Source organism: Ambystoma mexicanum, chromosome 2q (genome assembly GCF_040938575.1).
Source record: "Ambystoma mexicanum isolate Mex_15411 chromosome 2q, UKY_AmexF1_1, whole genome shotgun sequence".
Classification (NCBI taxonomy): domain Eukaryota; kingdom Metazoa; phylum Chordata; class Amphibia; order Caudata; family Ambystomatidae; genus Ambystoma; species Ambystoma mexicanum.
The window spans coordinates 702,217,747-702,241,133 of NC_090924.1; the positions used below are offsets into that span (position 1 = coordinate 702,217,747).

The 23,387-nt window shown below is 45.5% G+C and overlaps 1 protein-coding gene across 7 annotated transcripts in view; it reads right to left on the bottom strand.

The window, feature by feature from the left end:
• KMT2C (lysine methyltransferase 2C) overlaps positions 1 to 23,387 on the bottom strand; it is a 2,745,351-nt gene that overhangs the window by 595,983 nt on the left and 2,125,981 nt on the right. The window lies entirely within an intron of this gene.

Sequence of the window (23,387 nt, forward strand, 5' to 3'; positions counted from 1 at the left end):
TCACATGCTGTGCATAGGCCGACATCTAGTGGAAGCTGCGGAGTATTACAGTTTGTTTTTCGAAAGTCGAAAATGGGCGTCGACACAGGCGTGCCAGTAATACTATCCCTAGTGTGACGTCCACTGTACCCAAGATCCCTCACGCGTGTAGGATCCTCAGATTGTATTTTTTCTGACATGAGGAAGCATGAGGAGTAGCGTGAGTACAGATAATCCAAGCAGATAGACAGAAAAGGTAAGACTACAAGCAATCATGCGCCTTCTCTCGGAGGGGAGGAAGGGTGGGTCGCATGTGAATCTAAGCAGATACAAGCATCAGAAATACGATTACGGTGAGTAATGTATCCCTTCTGAGGCTTGTGGAATCTGCTTAGATCACATGCTGTGCATAGATTAGCGAGCAGTACCAGAAGAAGGAGGTGGGATGTGAGAAGGGTCATGAGCAAACAGGTGTCTTAGAACCGCTTGTCCCACTTGTGTATCTGTCTTGGAATGAGTGTCAATGCAGTAATGCTGAGTAAAAGTGTGAATAGAGCTCCAAGTAGCCGCTTTGCAAATGGTGTCGAGGGGAACATTTGCAATGAAAGCCAGAGTGGCACCAATGCCTCTAGTAGAGTGGGCCCTTGGCGTAAAAGGCAGAGTCTTGTCAGAAAGAGAGTAACACAGCTGTATACAGTTGATAATCCACTTCGAGATAGCGCCCTTAGAGACGCGATCCCCCTCTCTGCCTGTAGCTACGGAGACAAACAGTTGATCTGTTTTCCTTAGCGGTCTGGTTTTATTTACATAGTATAGGACCGCCCTACGCACATCTAGGGTGTGTAGTTTCACCTCAGCCGAGCTTTGCGGGTTCTGGAAGAAAGCCGGAAGCTCGATGGACTGGTTTACATGGAACTTGGATATGAATTTAGGTGAGAACCTAGGGTGTGTGCGTAAAACCAGTTTGTCCTTGTGGATAGTAAAGAAAGGATCCTGCACTGACAGAGCCTGAATTTCACTGACCCTTCTTATGGAGGTAATGGCTACTAAGAAGGCCGTTTTATAAGTCAGGTGTTTGAGACTACTTTTATGCATGGGTTCGAATGGGGGTCCCATGAGCTTAGCTAGCACCACGTTGAGGTCCCATCCTGGCGGTGGGTTCGAAATAGGAGGGTGAAGTCTCTTTACTCCTTCCATGAAGGCTTTAACCACTGGTACTTTCCACCACGAGACCTTGTTATGGGATGTGGTGTAAGCCGAGAGGGCTGCCAGGTGTACTTTCAGCGAGTTAAAAACCAACCCTGCATCCAGCAGGTGGAGCATGTATGTCACAACGTTGGAAGGAGTGCAATCAACCGGGTTGATTTGTTTATTCTGGCACCAGATAACGAATCTTTTCCACTTATCAAAGTAACAGTGCCTTGTATTTGGTTTCCTGGACTCCTTTAGAATGTCCATACACCTCTGTGGTAATTTGAGATGTCCAAACTCTATGACTTCAGGAGCCATGCTGCTAGGTTCATAGAGTTGGGTTCCTGATGCACTGTTTGACCCTGTTGCTGGGACAGTAGGTTGTACCAGGCTGGGAGTCTGATGGGTTCGCACACCGCCATCCTGCGTAGGTGTGGAAACCATGGTTGTCTCGCCCACATGGGAGCAACTAGGATGAGCGTCATAGATTCCTTGTTCATCTTGTACACCACCTTCCTGATGAGAGGAGTTGGTGGAAAAGCGTACGCAAACATCCCTGACCAGTTCATCCACAGGGCATTCCCTTGGGAGTCCGGCTGGGGGAACCTGGATGCAAATCCTGGGCATTGTTTGTTTTCGCTTGTGGCGAATAGGTCTATAGTGGGGAAACCCCACTGAGAGAAGAGATTTCTTACTACGTCTCTGTGAAGGACCCATTCGTGTTCTTCTGGGAGGGAGTCTCTGCTTAGAGCATCCGCTAGGGAATTGAGCTCCCCTGGAACATGTTGCGATGACAGGAAGATGTTCCGTCTGAGTGCCCATATCCATATTTTCTGGGCAAGCTTGGACAGATTTGGCGAACGAGTCCCCCCTTGCTTGTTCAGATAGAACATGGCTGTCGTGCTGTCCGTCCTGATCTGCACCGACAAGTTCAGTAGATGGGGCTCGAACGCCCTTAGCGCTCGGAATACTGCCAGAAGCTCTAGCAGATTGATGTGGTTCTTGGCTACTGAGTGAGACCAGAGACCCTGAGCTGTGTGGTGGAGATGGTGAGCTCCCCACCCAGTCAGGCATGCATCTGTAGTCACCACGGCTTGTACTTCGGGATCGTAAAAGGGTTTCCCCTTTGCGAGATTCTCTCTTGTCCACCAGTGTAGGCTCTGTACGAGTGTTGGCGAAACGACCACTAGATCGTCCCAATGACCACTTGCCTGAGACCACTGTTTCGCCAACCATTCCTGCATGGGACGCATGCGCAGACGCGCGTGGGGGACCAGGTAAATGCATGACGCCATCATGCCCAGTAACCGCATAGCTTTGCGTACTGTTATCTGTTGACCTGACTGATAATGCGGAATTTGCAGAAGTATATTCCGAATTCTCTCTTCCGAAGGGAAGGTCAATCCTTTCTGAGTATCTAGGATAGCTCCTAGAAACTGTTTTGAGGTGCTTGGCACCAGACTTGACTTTTTCTCGTTGATGGAGAAGCCTAATTCGTGGAGGAGGTCGATAGTCCTCTGAATGTTTGACCTGCAAATTGCTGGGGTTTCCCCCGTTATGAGCCAGTCGTCCAGATAAGGGTACACCGGGATTGCTTCCCTGCGTAGGTGTGCAGCCGCCACCGCCAGTACCTTGGTGAATACCCTTGGTGCTGAAGCTATCCCGAAGGGCAGTACCTTGAATTGGTAGTGGCGACTGTCCACCTTGAAGCGCAAGTACTTTTTGTGCGCTGGGAGCATGGAAATATGAAAATAAGCATCTTTCATATCCAAGGTTGCCATGTAATCCCCCTTTTTTAGGAGGGGGATTACCTCTTGTAGCGTGGTCATACGGAATTTTTGGGGCTTGACATATTTGTTGGCAGGCCGTAAGTCCAATACTGGGCGCATTGTCAAATCTTTCTTTGGCACAAGGAAGTAAGTTGAATAGATACCCTTGTTTACCTGGTGTCCTGGGACGAGTTCTATCGCGTCCTTTTCTAGCAGAATGGCGATCTCCTCGAGAAGGATCCTTTGATGCTCTAGGGAGTGCACTCTTTGTCGTGGAGGATGATTCCGGGGACGCTGCAGTAGTTCTATACAATATCCTGCGGATACTGTTGACAGCACCCATCTGTCTGAGGTGATCCCTTCCCAAGCCTGGGTGAAGGTGGAAATGCGTCCCCCTACTGGGGTTGCGTGGCAAGGGACCCTGAACTGAGCGTCACTGTTTTGGTGGAGGCGTGCCACCGCCCTTGTTGGGGCTGCCTCTGCCTCTTCCACGACCTCTCTTGTTACCCCTGCCGTAACTCTGGGTAGACTGCTGGTTGTTATTCCATTGTGTACCTTGTCCCTGGGCATAGTTGCCTCTTTGTGAATTTTGGCCGCGTGGGCGACGAAAATTATTGTTCCCCCTCTGGTTAGGGGGTTTGTTGGTAAGCTGGCCAAGGGATTTGAGAGTCTCATATTCATCTTTGGCATTTTTAAGTGCGTCTTCGACCGCTTTCCCAAACAATAGGTCGGGTTCCACTGGCTTGTCTATTAAAGAAGCCTGGGTTTCTGTCTTGAATCCCGACTGCCGTAACCACGCATGTCTCTTGATAACAGTACCTTCTGCTATCAATCTCCCTGCGTTGTCAGCGGCGTCGAAAGTTGCTTTTAAAATGCAACCAGACACGGCTCTCCCCTCTGCCGAGATCCGAGCCAGCTGGCCCTTTAACGGTTCTGGAGCAGAGGCAATGAGCGCCGCGACTTCTTCCCATTGATGGCAATTGTAACTAGCCAACAGGGTGGTGGAGTTCGCAATCCTTGCTTGGTAGGCGGACGTTGAGGCTACCTTTCTGCCAAACCCGTAAAGTTTTTTGCTCTCCTTGTCGGGAGGAGCTTCTGATGAAGATAAGGGCGTGCCAGCCCTCTTTCTAGTGTTGGTCACCACTAGGGAATCTGGTTTAAGATGTCCCTTTATATACAGAGGGTCAGACTGGGCTGCCCGGAAGATCTTTTCAATTCTGGGGTTGACAGCTCTGGTGAGGTTAGGATTCACCAGGGAAGGATCTATTCTTCGTTGGATGGATTTGAGGATAGGGATGGTCTGAGCGACCGGTCTTCTCTCTCCTACAAACTCCTCCGCGAAGTCCCTTTCCTCCTGTACACCGTGGGTGTCGATGTGGAAGTGTTCCGCTGCTCGAGCGAGAACCTCGTTAAGGAGGGGCTGGTTATCAACTGGAGAGTCAGTAACTGGGGCTTCGCTTTGTACTGGGGAATCTACTCTGTAAATTTCCTGCTCATCTTCTCCCTCCTCCAGGTCCTCATCCTCTGCATAGTAATCTGTCCCGGTTTGTTCTTCCATAATTGCAAACTCCTGGTCCTCTTCAGGGAAAACTTGTCCCTGATAACTGGGGAGTGGAGTAGAATATGGAGTGGAGTAAGGCTGAACCTCGAAGGGTTCAGGTCTTTCGACCCGGGGCTTTTTACTTAGCGGGATAGGATCGGAGGAGCCTGAGGGTGTGGCCCCTTGAGGGTTATATGAAAGAAAGTGTTTTGGGTTCTTATCATAAAAATCAGCCAAGGAAGACATCCTAGACATAACCCTGTCTATGTCTTCACTGGACCATTCCCTGGAACAGGGTATTACTTTAGCAGGTGATTTATTTTCAAGGGTAGACTTGTGTTTGCTTGTCTGCTTAGGCTTTACAGGGGTGTAAGGCTGTGCTTTCCGCTGTTTCCCCCCTTCTCCGTGCGTGGAAAAATGTTTTCCCTGTCCCTTGGGGGCCCCAGAGACTTTCGACGCCTGGCGTCGAGGGTCTGGAAAGGTATCTGTGTGCTTCGGGCGTGGGGCCTCACTGGTGTTAACCGCGGTCTCGGTATCTTGGAGCGCGGCCTGGGGGTGGAAGTCGTCTTCGTCTCCCGACGATCGAACTTCCGTTAGTGTGTGTAGCGAGGCACTCTTGGCAAGAGTGGATGATTGCCTTGCGTCGTGAGGCGATCTCGATCGAGAGCGCCCAGAGGACACCGAGTCGGACCGTTCTTTTTGTGCCTCTTTCCGGGAAGTCGACGTCGTCGAGGTCCGGTTGGTCTTAGTGTGTTTAGTGTGTGTTAGGTGTGTAGCGCTTGCGTCGCCGGGGGTCTTCCCCATAGCCGCCTTGCCGGACGACCTTCCGAGGTCGGGGACCTGCGCTCGTCGGCTGTCTTTCGACGCCGTAATGCCCTCGCCGTCCGAAAGTACGGCGTCGCTGCCATCGCTGAAGGCGCCCTCCGCTGCCATGGCCTCCTGCCTGGCGTGGTGGGCCCAACGCTTTGTCGAACGGTCCTTAAGTGTCTTAGGTTTAAACCTACTACACGCTCTGCAGTTCGCTTCGGGGTGATCCCTCGGCAAGCAGAGATTGCAGGTGGCGTGCCTGTCGACCCAAGGGTATTTGCGATTGCACTTGGGGCAGAATTGAAAAGGGGTACCCTCCATACGCACCTTAAGGCAGCGGGCTGCTAAGTGTAGGAATATATATAAATGTAACTATATATCAAGAGTGAAGAGTATGTACCACCCCCCACTCTCCCTACTTGTAAGGGCCGAGGCCAGCGGCCTACTAGGCCCGGGCCGAGGCCAGCGGCCTACCGAGGCCCAGATCCGTCGTGCAGCAGTCGACGGTCGATGACTTCTCCAGCCGTCGTCGAGGTTGAGGGTCGACGTTGGGGTGGGGAAGGGAATGAATAAGAATTAAAATTATAATAACAGCAAAAGTATGGCTAAGGCCAGGGAACTCCGCAAGATGCTTCCGACCAGTATGGCGGAAAAAAACAATCTGAGGATCCTACACGCGTGAGGGATCTTGGGTACAGTGGACGTCACACTAGGGATAGTATTACTGGCACGCCTGTGTCGACGCCCATTTTCGACTTTCGAAAAACAAACTGTAATACTCCGCAGCTTCCACTAGATGTCGGCCTATGCACAGCATGTGATCTAAGCAGATTCCACAAGCCTCAGAAATATATATACACACACACATACACTAAACAGCTTGTGACAAAGTACAACACACAATAAATTAGATAAACATCCCAGAGAAAAATGTTATACATTATGCATACTTGTTGCCATTGTTGAAAGAAAGACTGATTGCTGAGAGGAGCTTCAAAATCCCTACAGGACAACACATATGGAGGTCTTGTTAAAAGTTTAATTTCCAGTGCTGGTAAATCCCTGTCATGATGCCTACCTCCGGGCATCCGGATCGAGTCCATCAGTCCCGGGAGCAGGCATCCAGATACTCATTAAAACCCCAACAGCCCCGGCTGGGGGCTGTTTGGATTCAGTCCTGGCACCTTAGGTGCCAGGCTCATCATAGAAATCAGTCCTGGCGCCATAGGCGCCAGGCTCATAGACTTCACTTACCTTATGCAGACCATGCTGCAAATGAGTCCAAGCCAACGTGAGGCCTGGATGGGACTATTTTATCACAGGGACTATTTTTCACTCGGGTGTGGTTCTGGGGAACTTCTTACCTGGGACTACTTTCTTACTTCTTACCTGGGACTACTTTGCAGGCTATTTACATGCCTGAACAGCAGCCCATGATTCGCGTTATTTTGCATCCAGCAGCGTGACGCCCACCGTGTCTGCAAGTCAGCATCCAGTCTTCTGCCACGCCCGCCTCGAATCCGGAGCTCCTAGACAAAAGGAAAAGAAAGGAGAAGAGGTTAGATCACGGACATTATTTGATTCCTTACCTGATTCCGGACCCAGCACATCTCCGAGCCTGGAAAGGACATTATTTCAGCACACGTCGCTTCGCCAGCAGCAGCGCCGCGTTATACTCACCAGTCCACTGCATCTTTCGACTCGGCGCTGCCTCCATCATTTTCTTTGTCGAAACCCAGCACCTGGGGGGAAAACAAAAGGAACAACAAGGTGAGCCGAGAAAACTGACAAAGACAATCTCTTTGCCACCATAGACTTACCTGCTTTACCACCGGAGATATTATTCTTTAATTCGCCGCATCTTCCTATGCCGCACCTATAAAGGGAGAGAACACAGCAAGTTAAACTCATGCAACTTTTACCGGACAGTGTTTGGTAATACAGACTCTTACCTGAATGCCATCAGCTGCCTCCAGGCAATATTCTTTTGGACCCAGCTGCAACATAACGAGGGAATGGAACAAGAGTTAACATCGGACATATTGAACTCTTTGAACTTTATAGACACTGAAGTCAATATTCCTCCGGAACTCTTCCAGCACCTTCAACCCAGTGAAGTAACTGGTATCTACGTGCCCCTGCATGCCATGCAGGATGGAGAGCTCATCATTTAAAAACATAAGGTGAGGTTACCAAAAGGGGATATCGGAGGTGATTAGTGGGGAGAACGAGAACTGTTGGGGGGCCATCACTCAAGTCCACCGGTGGCTAAATCCCTTTCTCCACTTGCAGGAGAATACTTCTACGAGTCCAGCAGACAAGATTAGGCGGGCCAGTCCAGACTGTCATCTCTTCACTACGCATCACGTTGGTGGAGACCGCAGCTGTCCGGGTCCGATCGACGCCCCTGTGGGAACCAGGTGAGCGTAACAATCCCTAAGGCATCAGATGCACGGGGTGAAGGGGTGAATTTCAGATTTCTGAATTCAGGTTTGGAATTATTATTATGGTATTTATTGAGTGCTGACCTAGCTACGAGAAGCAACAGAGCGCTATACAGAGGTATGCAACAGTAGAGATGCATAACGGAGTGCTTTTCAGAGGTAACAACAGAACAGATATACAGTGGGGGGATGAGAGGGGTGATGGAGTCTAGCGAGTCAGGTGGCGAAGGAGGTGGTGAGGCGGTGACACGATGGCCTAGGTGTTGAGGATAGACTCCTTGAAGAGGTGGGTCTTGAGTTCTTTTCTGATTTGCAAGGGGTGAGTATCATGCTTACGGGGAGGAGCTTCCATAGTCTTGGTGATGTAGGCAAAGAAGGCTGGTTTTCTGGTCCTTTCCTTTACGCAGCAGCATATTTTGAGTCTGCACTTGCCCTGGCTTCTGTTAGTGCGCTGTCTACTGGAGATGCAGAGTTTCCCCGCGAGGTAGCTGGGCGACTTCAGGGTGACTGCCTTATAGATGATGCAGCAAGATTTGAAGGTGAGTTGTGAGTGCAGTGGTAGCCAGTGAGGGTTGATGAGGGGCAGGGCTATGTGGTTGTATATGCATAGACCCCTGAGGTATGTGGCCACGTGTGGCACACTTCTCAGGGGCACAAGGCAGGATGACAGGAAGAATGGAATATTTTGTGAAATGTGCCCCATCCACCCTTTTGGCATGTGGACTTTTGCCACCATGCATCTCTAAGTTTTGGCAGGATTCTGCCCAATTCAATAGGCTGAACATTGCAACTGCATCAGGCCTGCAAGCATCTTTGTCTCCCATGGGTGCAGAATGTTGAACATGCTCCAATTGTCTGCAATGCCTGGCCCTTCAGCCAATCCGAAAGTAATCATTATTCCAGTTACCTGATTTGACAGAACATGTGAGCCAGCGGCCATCTGTATAAACATTTCTCTGCTAAAATCTTAGGTTTTAAGGTTTGCAAGCATCAACTTACTGACAGGTAACTACTTCTGCTCAAGATAAAATACATTTTTTCTCCGGGAAAATTGAAGGATTTGAAACACACTATGGATCACTTTTTGGAGTAAAAGAAACCGGGGTGAATATATATTTTTTAAAAAAATCAAAAAGATCAATCATACATACATAAAAAGATAACTTGTACTGATGTCATTCTAATGGCAAATGGGAAGAAGTGAACACATGCTGGACCCTGATGCAATTCTACCGTATTGGCAAAGTTTGACAGAGGAGGGAATTGTGAAGAAAGAGGAAAAGCTTAAAATGTATAGGAGCAGAGTTGAAGATTATTTTAACAGTCCTTTTCTATTTTAGGCACTCGCCACCCTAAGTTTGGCACGTTCATTCCCCATAACCAATTATTATACCAGTGTTCTTTGGGTCATATACTTCGAAGTACACCATGTTTCTTTCAAATCTTATGACCAGAATGTTAGGGAGAATTCTGAGAAATGTGCTAATTCCCTCTACCTTAGAGACCCCACAGCAACTTTGTTGGATTTTGAGGGCTTGATTTTTTACTCTGGAGAGCAGGAGACCCCTTTTTCCCACTCTCTCATGTATTTCAATGTGATTTGGTACACTGTTTCTTTTGGTTGTGGAGTCCGACAAACTCCATAGGCATCATCTTTTACATTGTGTCACACAGCACCTTCAGTGCAGTGACACAGGTAAGTCTTTCAGATTTCCCAAAGGTTTAAATACCTTCGCTGGGATAAACTACAGTTTCCCAGAACAGTAAAGTAAAATTGACTTTACTTACATTTCTAACTTTCTAGACCCAGCACACAATATCTTACAATAGGGTGCTGGAGGGGTTACTTAGTATCCCCTTTGTCTAGCTTCTCATGTAACATTTTTATGTTACCCTTTCCTCACTGAATGCCTGGTGGCAGTGGTTTACTTTTTACTACCATTATGGGATTTTACTGCGGGCTGCGTTCGCAGCCACGATAAAGCACCCACGGGTGCCATTTTTGTCAAAATGGCCCTGGTCGTCTTTTTTCGCCATTTCTTTGTAGAAAGGTCCTTCTTGAGATTTACTCTGCGCGCCAAACCATGTCTGGTCCCCTTGTTCAGTTTGCCTTTGGCAGGATTCACGAGTGAAGCCCGCCTCTGGCTCCGATGTGTCTGGTGAGGGCAGGAAGCAAGGGAGGTACCCGAAACTCCCTATGCTTAGTCTCCTTGGAGACAAGAAGGCACTCTTAGGTGATTGGCCGGCTGGCCGTCTGGCAAGGACAGCCACTCTGCTGGGTGACTGACAGCTAGGCTGGAATTAATGGGAGCAAGCTGCATAAAAGGCAAGGCCTTTTGGCTTGGAAGGCAGAGTCGACCAATGGACAAAGGAATCCGAATAAGAACTTGAAGAGGATGCCTGCTGCAACTCCTGGACCGTTGGTTTGCCCGGTGAAGCCCTGCTGCTGTTCTGAAAATACAAATTCGTATCGACAGAGAAGCCCCTGCAAGGATGACTTCTCCCTTTGAATTGGTGGGACCAATCAACTCCAAAGTAAGCCACCTGGACATCTGCTCGAAGCTGGTCGAGTTTCCACCGCTGTCGCTGCTGGAACCGGATAGCCAGGGAGAGGAAAACCAGTTTGTGTGCGTTGCTTTTAAGCTGGCCAAGAGCTCCAGGAAGATCCTTTGGACTCCTAGGAAGCCGGACTGACCGAGCCTGAGCCCCTCAACAGAGTGCGGGACCCCAGATGCAAGGAAAGCCCACCTCGACCGCCAGGAACCGCGGTGTTGCTATTTGCAGTAGACGCGAAGAGCTAAAACACCGAAGTGCCACTTGTTTGAAGATTGCCGGTTGCAAGCCAGGAACAGAAATCATTTGCTGCACTTTTTCTTCAACCTAAAGGTACTGGAAAGTCTAATAGAATGTACCTCTTGTTGTGAAGCCACTGGTCCTTGTTGGAGACTTGCTTGGTTGCATTTGTAGAGTTGCTATCAGCTTCTTTACCTCACAAGCCTAATCAGCTTGTGGCCCTACTTTGATTTCTTCTATTCTACCAAGACTTTTAAAAACATTGTGAAAGACTTTCTACCTACCTTCAAGAAGTGCTTCAGTTCACCTTGACTTTTGCTAACTTAAACATTGGCTGGCCTGGCTCCCTGAATGACTCTTCTCTCCTCTGTTTAAGTGTTTTTGCCTTCCTTAAAGGAAAGGGTTAACTGACTTTGCATTGGGGGTTATTGAAAGTACTTACCTGCTTAAGAATCATTGTGTGAATACTTGTTTTATTCTGATCCCTCTTTTCTTTGACATGCTGCTAAGAAAGTCTGAATGCAAGCTGTGATATATTAATGTCCACAGCACTCTAGCAATTGATGTCGCCTGAGGGTGTAGGTAGTGTGTGAGCCATACCAAATGGGTAGCTGCTATTTAGAAAACTAAGTGTGTGTATTTTCGAGGTATATTTGTGTGTTGCTTAATATTCTCCCTTCTAAAGAAGGCTTACTATAACTGACTGATAAATAATTGTTTAATCAAGAAACCTTGTGTGTAAGAGTTTATTTGGACACTTGTCTTTGTGAAATTCTGTGCAACTCCACTACAGCTCACATTGACCCCTCTTGAGATAAGCCTGGCTACTTGACCACACTACCAACCTGTGTATTACAGACTTCTACCAAAGGTTGGGTTCCTATTGCCAGGTGGTCAGGTTTGTTGTAGCGCACCCAAAGGGTACTGCATACAATCCTGCCTAACACAGACCACTCCAGGATCGATTTTCTTTTGTATTCCAGAAGGCTCCCGAGGGGCTGTGCCATGTAATTTAATTGACAAGAGATATCAATTATTTTATGTATTACCAGATTCTTTGGTCCTTAATGACAGACACTGAACCCTTGTAAGTAACTGGACATTCCGACCGTTTGCATGGGCGGAAATATAGGGTCAACGCCAGGGTTGTCAAAAAGTAGATACTATTCTTGGCTTTTCCTTTGGCACTGCTAGTATTTCCTTGAAAACCTTGTGTGTGCAAGGATTCAGGGATCTCATGTATGGAGTAAAGTGCCTTAGAAGTATAAGTCTATGTAAGGAGTAGTCAAAGATCACTTCAGACCGTGCAGAATTATGAGGATTAAGTAATAAGTAGTGTTTCCCGTTTCCAGTGTTTCTTTTTTTTTTCCTTCCAGGGGTGTTTCTCCAGTGTTTTCAAACATTATCAGAATTTATGTTCATCAGCGTTTTCCTGTGACCCCCTTCTAAAAATCGCAGATAACTTTTATCCAGTGTAAACGCACAAATATTCTTTTACTATTTCATTGTGTGCATAAGTAGGGTAATAATGTAAATCAGTTGAACTTCCCCTTAGAAGAAAGTGTGCAAGACAAAATAGCATTGAACTTTAAAAAAAGTTCCAATAAATATGTTGCCAAAGTATAAAATGTGCTCACCTTTTGAACCCGGAAATTAGCAGTGAAATGTTCCCTTGTAAACAATAATCCCAATATGGGACAAGTGCTTGTGATCTTGTGGGTGAGCGTGCGACCTGGGAACATGATAACCTGAGTAAAATCCTGATTGCCAAATACTTGAGCAAGCTTGCAAACATAAAACAAAAAAAACAAAAAAAAGGGGTTGCGTCCGCCCCAGGTATGGGGTTGGAGAGGGCTAGGGAGCTTGAGTGCATGGGCAGTGGGTTTTCGAATCACCATAAAGATGGTATGATCGGGGAAGATGGGGAAATGCATCATGCTCCACCTTGGGAAACTGGTTTCTATCATCTCGTATGGCACCTGTCCTGTCACAAGAATACAATATTTCTGGGTTCTGGCACTCTTAACGTTTCCTCATTAAAAGTTGGCATCATGGAAATATACTCAATGTTCATGAACCTATGTACAATATTCAAGCATGCTTTGTAAGGTTACAGATATAGGGAACATGACTTTCCATTATATTCCAAAATTTCTGAACATCTCTCTGCCCTCTACAGAAGCTGTCATCAATGCACTGCGAGCATTGTGTAATTGTTTTTGTTTTGATTTTTATATTTGTAGCCCGCATATCCTGAAGGAACCTGGCAGAGAACCGCATCTGGACACAGATAGATCTAGGATAGGCCTACTCGACAGTGACCCTGGGTTGATCTAAACAAATACATTTTCAATTTGTTCCTAAAGATGGCTAGTGAATCAATCTGGCGCAGTTGTTTGCGGGAGAGAATTCCAGGTAAGGGAGCCCACAGAGGAGAAGCGTTTCTCTCCCCAAGAAGTTGTTCTAGCGGGAGGAATTACTAACAGGTCTTGTCCCATGGATCGCAATGTACGAGTGGGACGCAATCTCAGATACGAAGTAGATTGGGGCAAGGCCATGGATACACTTAAAGACGAGACATAAAAGCTTAAACTAAATCTGCTGCTGTACAAGCAGCCAATGAAGCCCTCTGAAACTCTTATCAGTGCTTTCCATGGTAATAAGAAGATCAGTCGTACTGCTGAATTCTGAGCCACCTGGAGACGTTGAAGTTGATATTTCGGTATGCCCTACAGAAGAGCATTGCAGTAGTCCAGTTTGGCATTTGTAAGGCTACCTACCACAATGGGACGATCATTCTCAGAGATAAGAGGAAGTAGCGGTTTGAGAAGCTTCAGTTGAAAGTAGAAGGACTTAATAGATGGATTGAGTTGTAAATTACAGCCCAGACTGGACTGCCAGACGCAACCCACATGTTTGACAGTGTATATGGATGGAATTCCAAACAAAGTTGGAAATGGAATCAGGGGTAACACCGGGGCCGTTTTTTTCTTGGGGCCGAAAAGAATCATCTCTGTTTTTGTAGGGTGTCATTGAAGTTTGTTTTGAAGCATCCAGAGTTGGATTTTTTTGCCGCACTTCAAAACTTGTTTCACTGACTACAATGGCGGTTTCAAACAGACATAGATCTGTGCATCATCTGCGTATGAGTGTTATAACAGGTCGAATTGGGTGAAGATTTTGAACAGTGGGCGGATATACACATTAAATAATACAGGTGACAAGGGATGAGCCCTGAGGCACTACACGTTACTGGTAGTGCTTCAGAAAGAAAGAGGCATGCCTTGACCTTTTTAAGTCGGTCAGACAGAAATGAATTAAAAACCATTTGATGGCCTCTTCAGATACATATGCCAGTGATGACAATCTGGACTATACCAAAGTCAATTGTATTGAAAGCTGCCAAAAAGTCAAGCAAGTCCAGCATGCTGTTGCCCTTGTCTGCAGTTTCGAGAAGGTCATGCCAAATAGCCAATAAGGCTAACTCGGTGCCATGACCTGGCCTGAAACCTGACTGTTAAGAGTCCATAGCATTATTTGCTTCCCAAAAACCCTGCACCTGCAAGGTCGCGATTTCCTCCCGGATTTTGGCTGGCCATAAAAGACCCGCAGTGGGACGATAATTGGATAGCATTTTATGATCCAGTGTGGATTCTTTTAGAAGAGAAGTAAGATACACTTTTTTAAATTCCAATGGTATGCAGCCTTGAATTAGCGAGGTATTCACCAGGGTCTGTATAGGCTTGCACGTGTTGCTTAGCCAAATAAGCTGGGATTGGGTCATAAGAGCGATTAGTGGGTTTTAGATTGCCAATATGTTTCTCAATGCTTTCTTCCATCACCAGTGAGAAATTAAACTCAAAAGAGACTTTGTTATCTGCTATGCGATCGGTAGCGGCCTCAGAATAAGTAAACATAGTCTTGACATCGATATTAAATCTGGTCAATTATTTCTGAAAAGAATATATTGAAATCATTGACCATCTTTTGAGATGTCAGTATATGCTTGCATTTATGCAGATAAGATTAGAAACATTTCTAATAGTAGAAAACAAGGCTTTTTCTCTATTATCTGTGAAATCAATCTGTTTTTGAAAACACAGGGATTTAACCAGTAAGATCTCATCCTTCTATGCCTTTAGAGCAAGCTTAAACTTAATGTGGTCAGCGTCTGCTCTGGTCTTAAGACACTTTTTCTCGGTTTTCCGATATAGGTCCTTAAGGGTTTTCGGTTTTACACTGCACCATTGATTATTTCTATGTTTTGCCACTTTAATCTTTTTAAGGGGAGCGATAGTGTCGCAGTTAGTTTGGAACTGTTGCATCAGCTTTGTGTATAGGACCGCACACATGGTGTCAGGTTGAGCTGTTGGTAAATTGCACTGAAGTTCATTGTCTGAAATAAAATCAAGTTCTTTTTTTCGTCAACGTGCTTCCGAGCTTGTGATTGCCCTCATTCTACCTGTGATGGAGTTGGTTGCCAAAGAGAAGCGTAACATATAGTGGTCTGACTAACTAACTGGCTCATTCTCAAAATGATGTAAGCTAAGACCTCTAGACAGTATAGGGTCCAGACAATGTTTATTTCTTCTGTGTAGGTAGATTGGAAAGAGTACAGAGTTTGTGTGATTTAAGAACATCTTTCATATGTCTGCAATCAGTGTCTCCAAACTCACTGCACCAGACATTTAAAACACCTAAAATAATTAACTTGGCGTAACAAAGGGCTTCTGTCCCCAAGTAAGTATCCATAGCGTCTAAAAAGAGGTTCGCTGAGCTGGAGGTCTATATCATAAAAATTAGTTTACAGGAGTCGTGAGGAGTAAACTGGCAGGTACAGGTCAGTACCTGGGATGTAGTGTCCCGGTCTAAAGTATGAAAGTTGTAAAGTTCAAAGATGTTTTTGTACAAAATTGTGCACCCCACCTTTTTGCTGTTCCCCAATGAGCCATTTCATCTGGTAATTATTTGGTACCAAAGAATAGAAAATAGTCACACATGTAGCTGTAAACCAGGACTCGGTTATTAGAAAAATATCTTGGTCACTGGTTTGAATATAATGATCTACAGCAGTGGCATTTGTAATGGCCTATCTGGCATTAATTAAAGCCATTTTAATTTCTGGAGTAGACTCTGCACCAGTCACGAGTTGATCACCGGAAATGTTTGGGCACCTAATCTTGTTCAGGACACAGAGTGAGAGTGTGCCTTGTTGCATGTCTTCGAGGGACAGCAGAATGTCTCTTGAATAGTGATGATACATTCTGGTTCGTTAATAAATATTACTGTACCTAGCCACTGAAAAAGGATGCCACAGCAGTCAGTGTTCAGTGGTGAGCAGCAAGAAAGTACATGCAATAGAGCAACAGGGACTCACCAGCAGATCAGTCACACGCCAAGAGTGTTGGGCGTACATCATGGACCGGCTCAACGTTGTCGCGCTGTCGCACCTGGTGGGCAAAATTATACGAACAAGAACTACGGCTCCCTTGGGAGTTGTAGTTCCAACTCAGGGAACAAGTGCAGCGTTCAAGCTGAATGTTCCCGTTTGCAAAGAATTGTTGGGCACAATTACACATTCAAATCTCGGCCGGCTGGCAAACTAGAAGTACAATTTTACAGGCTGAGTCTAAAACACAATATCAAGAGCCATTTAATTCTAAAAAGGCTGATTAAACTAAGACTACTCAAATAGTCTAAAAACAATATATTATAAAAAACATTATACAATAAGCAGCAATATAAACTATGCTGCTACTACAATTCTAAGGCTGGAGCCAAATCTTCCTGTCTGTGCAATGTACGCGCTCGATCGTAATGCAGGTAAGTGGCCTATTCACAGAGCATCCATAAGTGATCTGTAATCAACTATTATTACTGCACAGTGTGTATTGTGTAATGTGGATGTATCCTATTTCACTTGCGTTACCGATTGTATGGATTAGTTTGTGCAAAATGGAAGTGGCGGAAAAGGGAAATAAAAGGCAGTATTTGTTTAAAGCTGGGAGGAATTGGAACAAGATGTAATAGAAACTGAAAGGGCCATTAAGTGAGTAAGGCAAGGGGGCACAGGCAGATTCAAACTGATACACTGAACCAGATTTAACAAAGCAGCCTTTTATCGAATCACAAGGGAGTGTGATAAGCTTAGTCCTCCGTCCGCCCAAAGCAGATTTTTCTTGGGATTCTCATTTCTACACATCTTTCGTTTGTGTGATTGTGTCAAGGTTAAGCAGCAGCACACAGCACAGTAGGTTCCTTCGGCACATGCTCCTTTCCTGCCACCTAATGGCTCAAACTAGGACATGCCACTACCGTACACGCTTTGCACAGATTTGCTGTTCCACTGAAAGAACAAGTGATGTACAGACCAAGCCTTTCCTCATTTTGCATGCTACACAGACCAGGTCTGTCCGCTCATGGATAAATATGAACCTTGTAATACGCAGGAACCATTAGCACATCTCTGACTCCACTTTACATTCACAGCCATAAAAAAGCTGTGTGTTGCATAGAGCGAACACACTCTTCAGAGGCCATGCAATTCCCTTTTGAGTCTGGTACTTTCCACCCAGGAGAGTGTAGATGTGTCGCTGAGTTCGCAAACCCAGGCAAGACTTGACAGAATTCGAAACGAGATTGAAAACAAATGGGGAGCGTTAATAAGTTACAGTTGCCGATTTTTGCTTCCAATGAAAATAGTGTTACTGATGAAGACTTCCTACGAAGAGAAAGGGAAAATATTTAAGCAGTATTTAATGACCCACATCAGTTTATCATTGAAGAATATGTGGCGCTTGTTTAATGCTGCACATTGCCCTCTGGGTTTGACTTTTACCGTCCATTATTTCTTTTTCTCTTCACCTTTTTCTTCGTATGTTTGTCAGGGCTGAGAGGATAGCTCACCGGCAATGCCTCAGTCTTAGATGCAAGTAAATGCAAGGCAACACCGGTTCGAATCCCGCACACACTTACAATTAATTATATAAAATAACCAGTGTTTATCAGAGTCCCCAGAGGAAGAAAAAAACAATCCCTGCGGTCTTTTTACAGATTTGCCAGAAACCCTAGTAATACGTAATACAATTTGTGTTGTGTTAGCAAGGCCTCCACCCTACAATTATCATCACAGTATTTATTGATCACTGCTTCCCAAAGCTAGGTCATTGGAAAGCATTGCAAGTCAAAGGAGAAAGACAGTGAGGGAAGCAAAGTTACACGCAAGCGGGGAGAGAACAACGGGGGAGGTCGGGCAATTTGGCAGCAAGGGATCTACAAGCAACCAGGGGAGGAAATGGGGCAGAGCAGATTGAGGGGCGTCAGGTTAGTTGGGGAGTGGAGGGTGTGTGGACCTAGGTTCAAGGGAGGAGTGCCATTCCTTCATCTCCTTCCTGAAATATAAAAGTGCAGGGACGAGTCTTGTGTTGGCTGAGAGGAAGTTCCAGAAGCCGTCTTATGGTTCTTTCCTTCCTGCACCTACAGACTTCAAGTCTGCGCATGCCCTTACTTCTGGTGGATTGTAGGCTTCCAGAGATGCGGAGCTTCTGAGGAAGGTTAGCTTGAGGACTTGAGGGCGTCCACTTTGTAGATGATGCAGCAGGATTTGAAGGCAATTTGTGCTTTGTGAAGGCACCATGAGTCAGACAAAAGAAAACAGATTCAAATTTTGTTTATTTTTATAGCGCTCCACACCCAGAGGTATCTGGCGCGTTACAGGTTGGGATTAGGATTAGGCCGCATAGGCATTGGAAGAAGTCTTGTGTTAATAGCACTGGTATGTTTACAAACAAGTAAAGAAGTTAGGAAGTATAACCATTTTTACAATTGAAACCCGCCCTCAGAGTGGGGAGGTGTCTCCACCTCAATATTTTATCGCTGAGCGTTTCCATCACCTGTCCGTAGTTATCCCAGAAGATGACATCATAGATCCTGCACATATTAATTGCCAGGTACCCGACGCCTAATTCCATTTGAATGCGAAGTCGTCGCTAAATTTTTCGGTTCCCTGGGTTAGTGGGAACACCACTGATTTATTGCGGTTAATTCTTTGTCCCGAGAAAGCTCCAAACTCGAGTACCCACGTCTCTCATCAATGAGTTTAGGTTTGTTGCTCGGTCGCTGACAAAGAGGGCCACATCATCGTCCAAAACATATACTTGCCTTCACAACTAACTGCATACAAGCATAAAAAAGAAATAGTGTTTAAAGTAAAGTTCTGAGCTTCTTCTAGCTGTTTGGCTTATAATCAGCTCCCCTTCCCCAAGTTCAAAGTAGTTCATAATATACATGGGTTCCCTTACCCATGTTTGCAGAAGTTCATCAAACATAGTGTTCAAATCTTCCAGCTTTCAAACAAAAAGAGTTCAATATCACAACAATGTCTGTGCACAACACAAGCTTCTTCTCGGGTGTTTTTCAGTGGCTTTTTTCCATTCAGGGCTACCCGGTCTAGGTGCAGTTGTCGGAGAACGCGGTGAACCCATTACAGGTCACTCAACCGGTACCCTTCCTGGACTGCTTTTCCCTCAACACCAGTCCACTGCTTCTCCTCAGCAGTGGTGTTTGCCTCAGTCACGTGTGTGTCACACTCTTGACATTGTATTGTAGCTTGTTTAACCACCTTCTTATGTGTCCTTGGCACCTGCAAATGGTGGTGCCCTTATGATACACAGTTCTCTGTACTTTCTTGGCTGTGGCCAATGTTGGATTTATCATATCCAGCGTACAACTTTCTTGGCTTTGCTAGCACTGATTTCAGTTAATACAGTTCAAAACTTTCCTCTCATTACAGTTCACAATCTTCCTTTCACTCCTCTCAATATGTCAGTGTTCCCAACTTGTTTTCATTTCGTTCGGTATTCAAAAATGCCTTGCTCTGCTTTTGTTTGGTATTCACAATGCTTAACTTTCATTTAATTCCGTATTAAAATGATTTGCTTTCATCTCACTCAATATTCAAAGTGCCTTTCATTTGCTTTAACTCGCTTTCATTGCATTCAAAGTTCAAAATGCCTTGCTTTACTTCACAGCCGGCCAGCCTGGTGTTCCCCCTTTCCTGGTTGCACTCACCGGTCAGTCTTACGGCTCCTCGAGAGGACTTCCCGTTTATCTGTGTGGTCGCTTGCGTCTTCTCCTGGCTCGCCCATACCCAGCAGAGTTTCCTTGGCGAAGCCTGATACTTCTGACCGCTTCTCTCGGCCCCGCCGGCCTCCTTCTCATTGCTTGCCACCGACCTCCAGCTCATATTCCTTTGCTTCCCTCTGCATACACTCTGCACTGCTTCATGGGTCCTGAGCGTTTCTCCTGCAACGCCGCCACAAAGGAGAGGTCCGCTTGCACACAGCAGACTCTGCCTCCATAGTTGATCATGCTTCCACAGCTGACTCCATGTGGTTTCGGCTTCCACCTTTTAAAGTTCCCACCTTCATTTCGATTGCAAAAAGGACTAGACCGCTCACCAGCAAAGCAGTAGTCCTGCGTTGCTCCTTGTTGTCGTCCTCCTCACCCCAGTGCGGGTATCCTCTGGGGTGGATAAATGTTTGTTTTTTCAACATAAGAATGTATTGGTCTAGTCACCCTCTTCTTCATCCCAGCACCATGCTGGTGCAATTTGGGGAATATTTTAGGGGAGTCCTAGGAAAAAGGCTGACAAAAGCCCATAAAGGCTTGGGGAACAAAGGGTTCATGGTGAAAGGGAAATGGGGAGACCATGTCTCACCTAAGGACGTCCTCTCCCCACTCACCAAGTCTCCTCCAACCAGCTGATCCTCCCTCGCATATCCACCTCCAGGGTCAGGATCCAAAACAATGACCTTCCCCTTGGCATCTTGAGAAGGCGATACCGGGGCAAAAGTAGTGAGGACACCCTCAGGTTCCTCACAGCATGCAGCAGGAGCCAGTAGAGTTTGATGAGGGTCCAGGTGATGTGGTTGAATTTGGAGAGTCCTTTGATGAGCTGTGCTGCAGCAGGTAGGACACATCTCAGCAGTTACAAGTTTGATACAGGAAGGCCTCCCATAAAGGCATTACCACCATCCAGGTGTGAGATGAGCAAGGTTTGTTCAGCAGATCTGAAGTTGTTTGCTGGGATAAAAGGCTTGACATTACAGAGTAGGGAAAGTTGGTACTAAACAGTTTGTGTCTTCATTGCGATGTGGTCCTTGAAGGAGGTGTCTGTTGGTGAAGAACCAAAAGGCGCTTGGAGCAGTTGGGTCAGCTGGGGTGTGAAGCCTTTAAGATTCAAAGCAGAGAACCCGGTCTGGATGTGAGGGTGTTCGGTTTAGACCCATGCAGATAGGTTCTTCAAATTCTATTTTTGCCCCACTACTAATACTCCTATATATTCTTGGAAAATGGAGAGGTATATTTCTTTCCTTTTGTGACCGAAACCACATTTTGTTTGATATATGGACAGTTACCAACGGATGAACTGTAAACTGCATTTTCTGACTGTGTTACCTGGATTAGGAGCTCAGTGATTAATGCAACTATTATAGTTGTGTGTTGATCACATGCTAAGAGGTTCGAAACCCGGCAGGTTCACTCATTTTTTAATTCCATATTCCTATATTAGCTAAATAATTTCCTAGGATGTTAGTTTGCTAGTTTGTTAGAATGGGGCATTTGAGGTTGCCTTGGCACATGTTGGTAGCAACTAGAAATATGAGAGCCTGCACCTTACCTCTGGTGACTAAAATGGGCATTGTCAGGGAGGGATCACAACAAGTTAAGCTCAGCTTTCACTTTACAAGTTCGAAACTTGGCAGGGCCAACTCAGCCCTTCATCCTTCGGAGATTGATACATTCAGTACCTTTAAATTGGTTACTAATACCCATGAAGCACTTCATAACATCTTGCTATTAATTAGGTATTATGGGGGCAAATGAGGCTGCACTGACCTTAAGCGAGGCAGTCATATAAACACAGCAACTGGACAAGTGAGGTTTGTGCATTACACAGGATGACTATTAGACATATGGTGAGTTTACAAGGCATAATAAGTATTTACTGGTATGAGTGGCCATTTCTAGGACAATGGCGGTTGCACTTGCATTTGATAGCAGCACTTTGGAGGGAGAGACTGTACCTTGCATAAGGGGACTATACCATGCATAGTAGGAATTAGATGGCATTTCTTAAGCTTGAGAGGATGCACTTGGCATGTGATGGCAGAACCTACACATATAGGCTGCACCTCTCATATGGTGACCATACCAGGAATATAAGACATGAAGAGCTATTTGGTGGTATTTCTTAGGTAGTGGAGACTTCACTTGTCCTATGATGGCAACACATGAACATGTAATATAACATTATGGCAAACCTGGCATGCAAGATACAAAAGGCATGAGATTCCAGTATCAGTTTATAGTAGGATACAGTGGACACAACAGAACCTGAAAAAACACAGGCCTACATTAAGCATATAATGGCTAGAACTACCATAAAAAGGCAGTAACTGGACATGTATGGCTGTATTGGCATCTGAAAGCAGTGCCCTGGTCTCTGCAGGGTGTATCAATTTTCCTACCATGAACCCACCTATTACAGATTAAGGCACATCCCCTAGTTAGAATATAGTCGGGAACTAAACCGTCTTTTGTCTACTTTGATAGGCATCATTTTATTTTAGCTATTTTACATCTTCAAAGTCACTTCCAGGTGTGGCACCAAAGGGCATGTGGCATCACTTCCGGTGATGTCATGACCTTTGACACCCCCCCCCCCGATTGCATCACTGAGCATAAAGGGTATGTGATGTCACTTCTACTACAACTGACATTTTGGGGAATTGATATCCCTGGCCATTGCATTAAAAGACATTGTTTTTTAAATAAGGGCCTTGAAAGCACATGTATACAGTTATTTGACCAAACCAAAGGGTGGACAGGACAAACTGTCTTATCAGCATTGTCCCTCTAACAATTACGCAAAGTTCTACTGTAGATGTACAAGAGTGCCCATCTTCTTCAAGACATTCCGTCAATCATCCATGATACTTTATATCCCTTTATGGACTATCTACATTGAAATTGCTCAAACAGGTAATTTCGTTAGTATCTGACCTACCTGTCACTGGCATACCAGGTACCATCTTTACTTTCTTCATCACCCTGTACCATCTTGGGCATTCTCATTTCTCCAGACCCTCTTAGCACGCCCAAGGTGCAATAACCTCATAAATAATACCTCGCATTGGCCAAAGCAGGACCCTCCAGCTAAGAAATTACCCATTTAACAAAACAGAAAATGTGATGGAATTCAAGGAAAACACTCCACAATTCAGCAATCTGAAGTATGAATTGCCAACAAATACTAGTGTTTAACTAAATAATCTGTAATATCCAACCTGCGGGTCGTGATATCTGCTAAAGATACTTGAAACCCAAACTATTTGCAAGTGTACCTGATGACCCATACAATACATTACAAATTACTGGTAGCCATATGCTTGACACCACACAGAGCACTCATCTTTTCTTCAACCATTGTAATTACCTCTTTTTAGGATTGAACTAAAATCAAGTTAAAGAAAAATCTACTTAAACAACTGCAGATAATATTAAATAAAGCAAAAGGATTGTTCTGGATCTAAAGCCTTTGGAAATCGAAAATGAAAAAGTTACAAGAAAATGCCCTCTCGCTAGAGTTATAGTTTAGAGCTTTGGACCTCACGCCACTATAATAGCAGGCAAAATTAAATAGTCCCAATGGCTCACTAAACAAGCCTCTAGCCTGAAACTACTCAAATAATGTAACTCTTTGTTCGAGCCATGCACCAGGGTAGGGTTCTTTGAGCAGGTTTGAGTCTTCTGATTCAGCTGAAAAGAATTTTACATTTCAACATCATTTGAACGAACTTT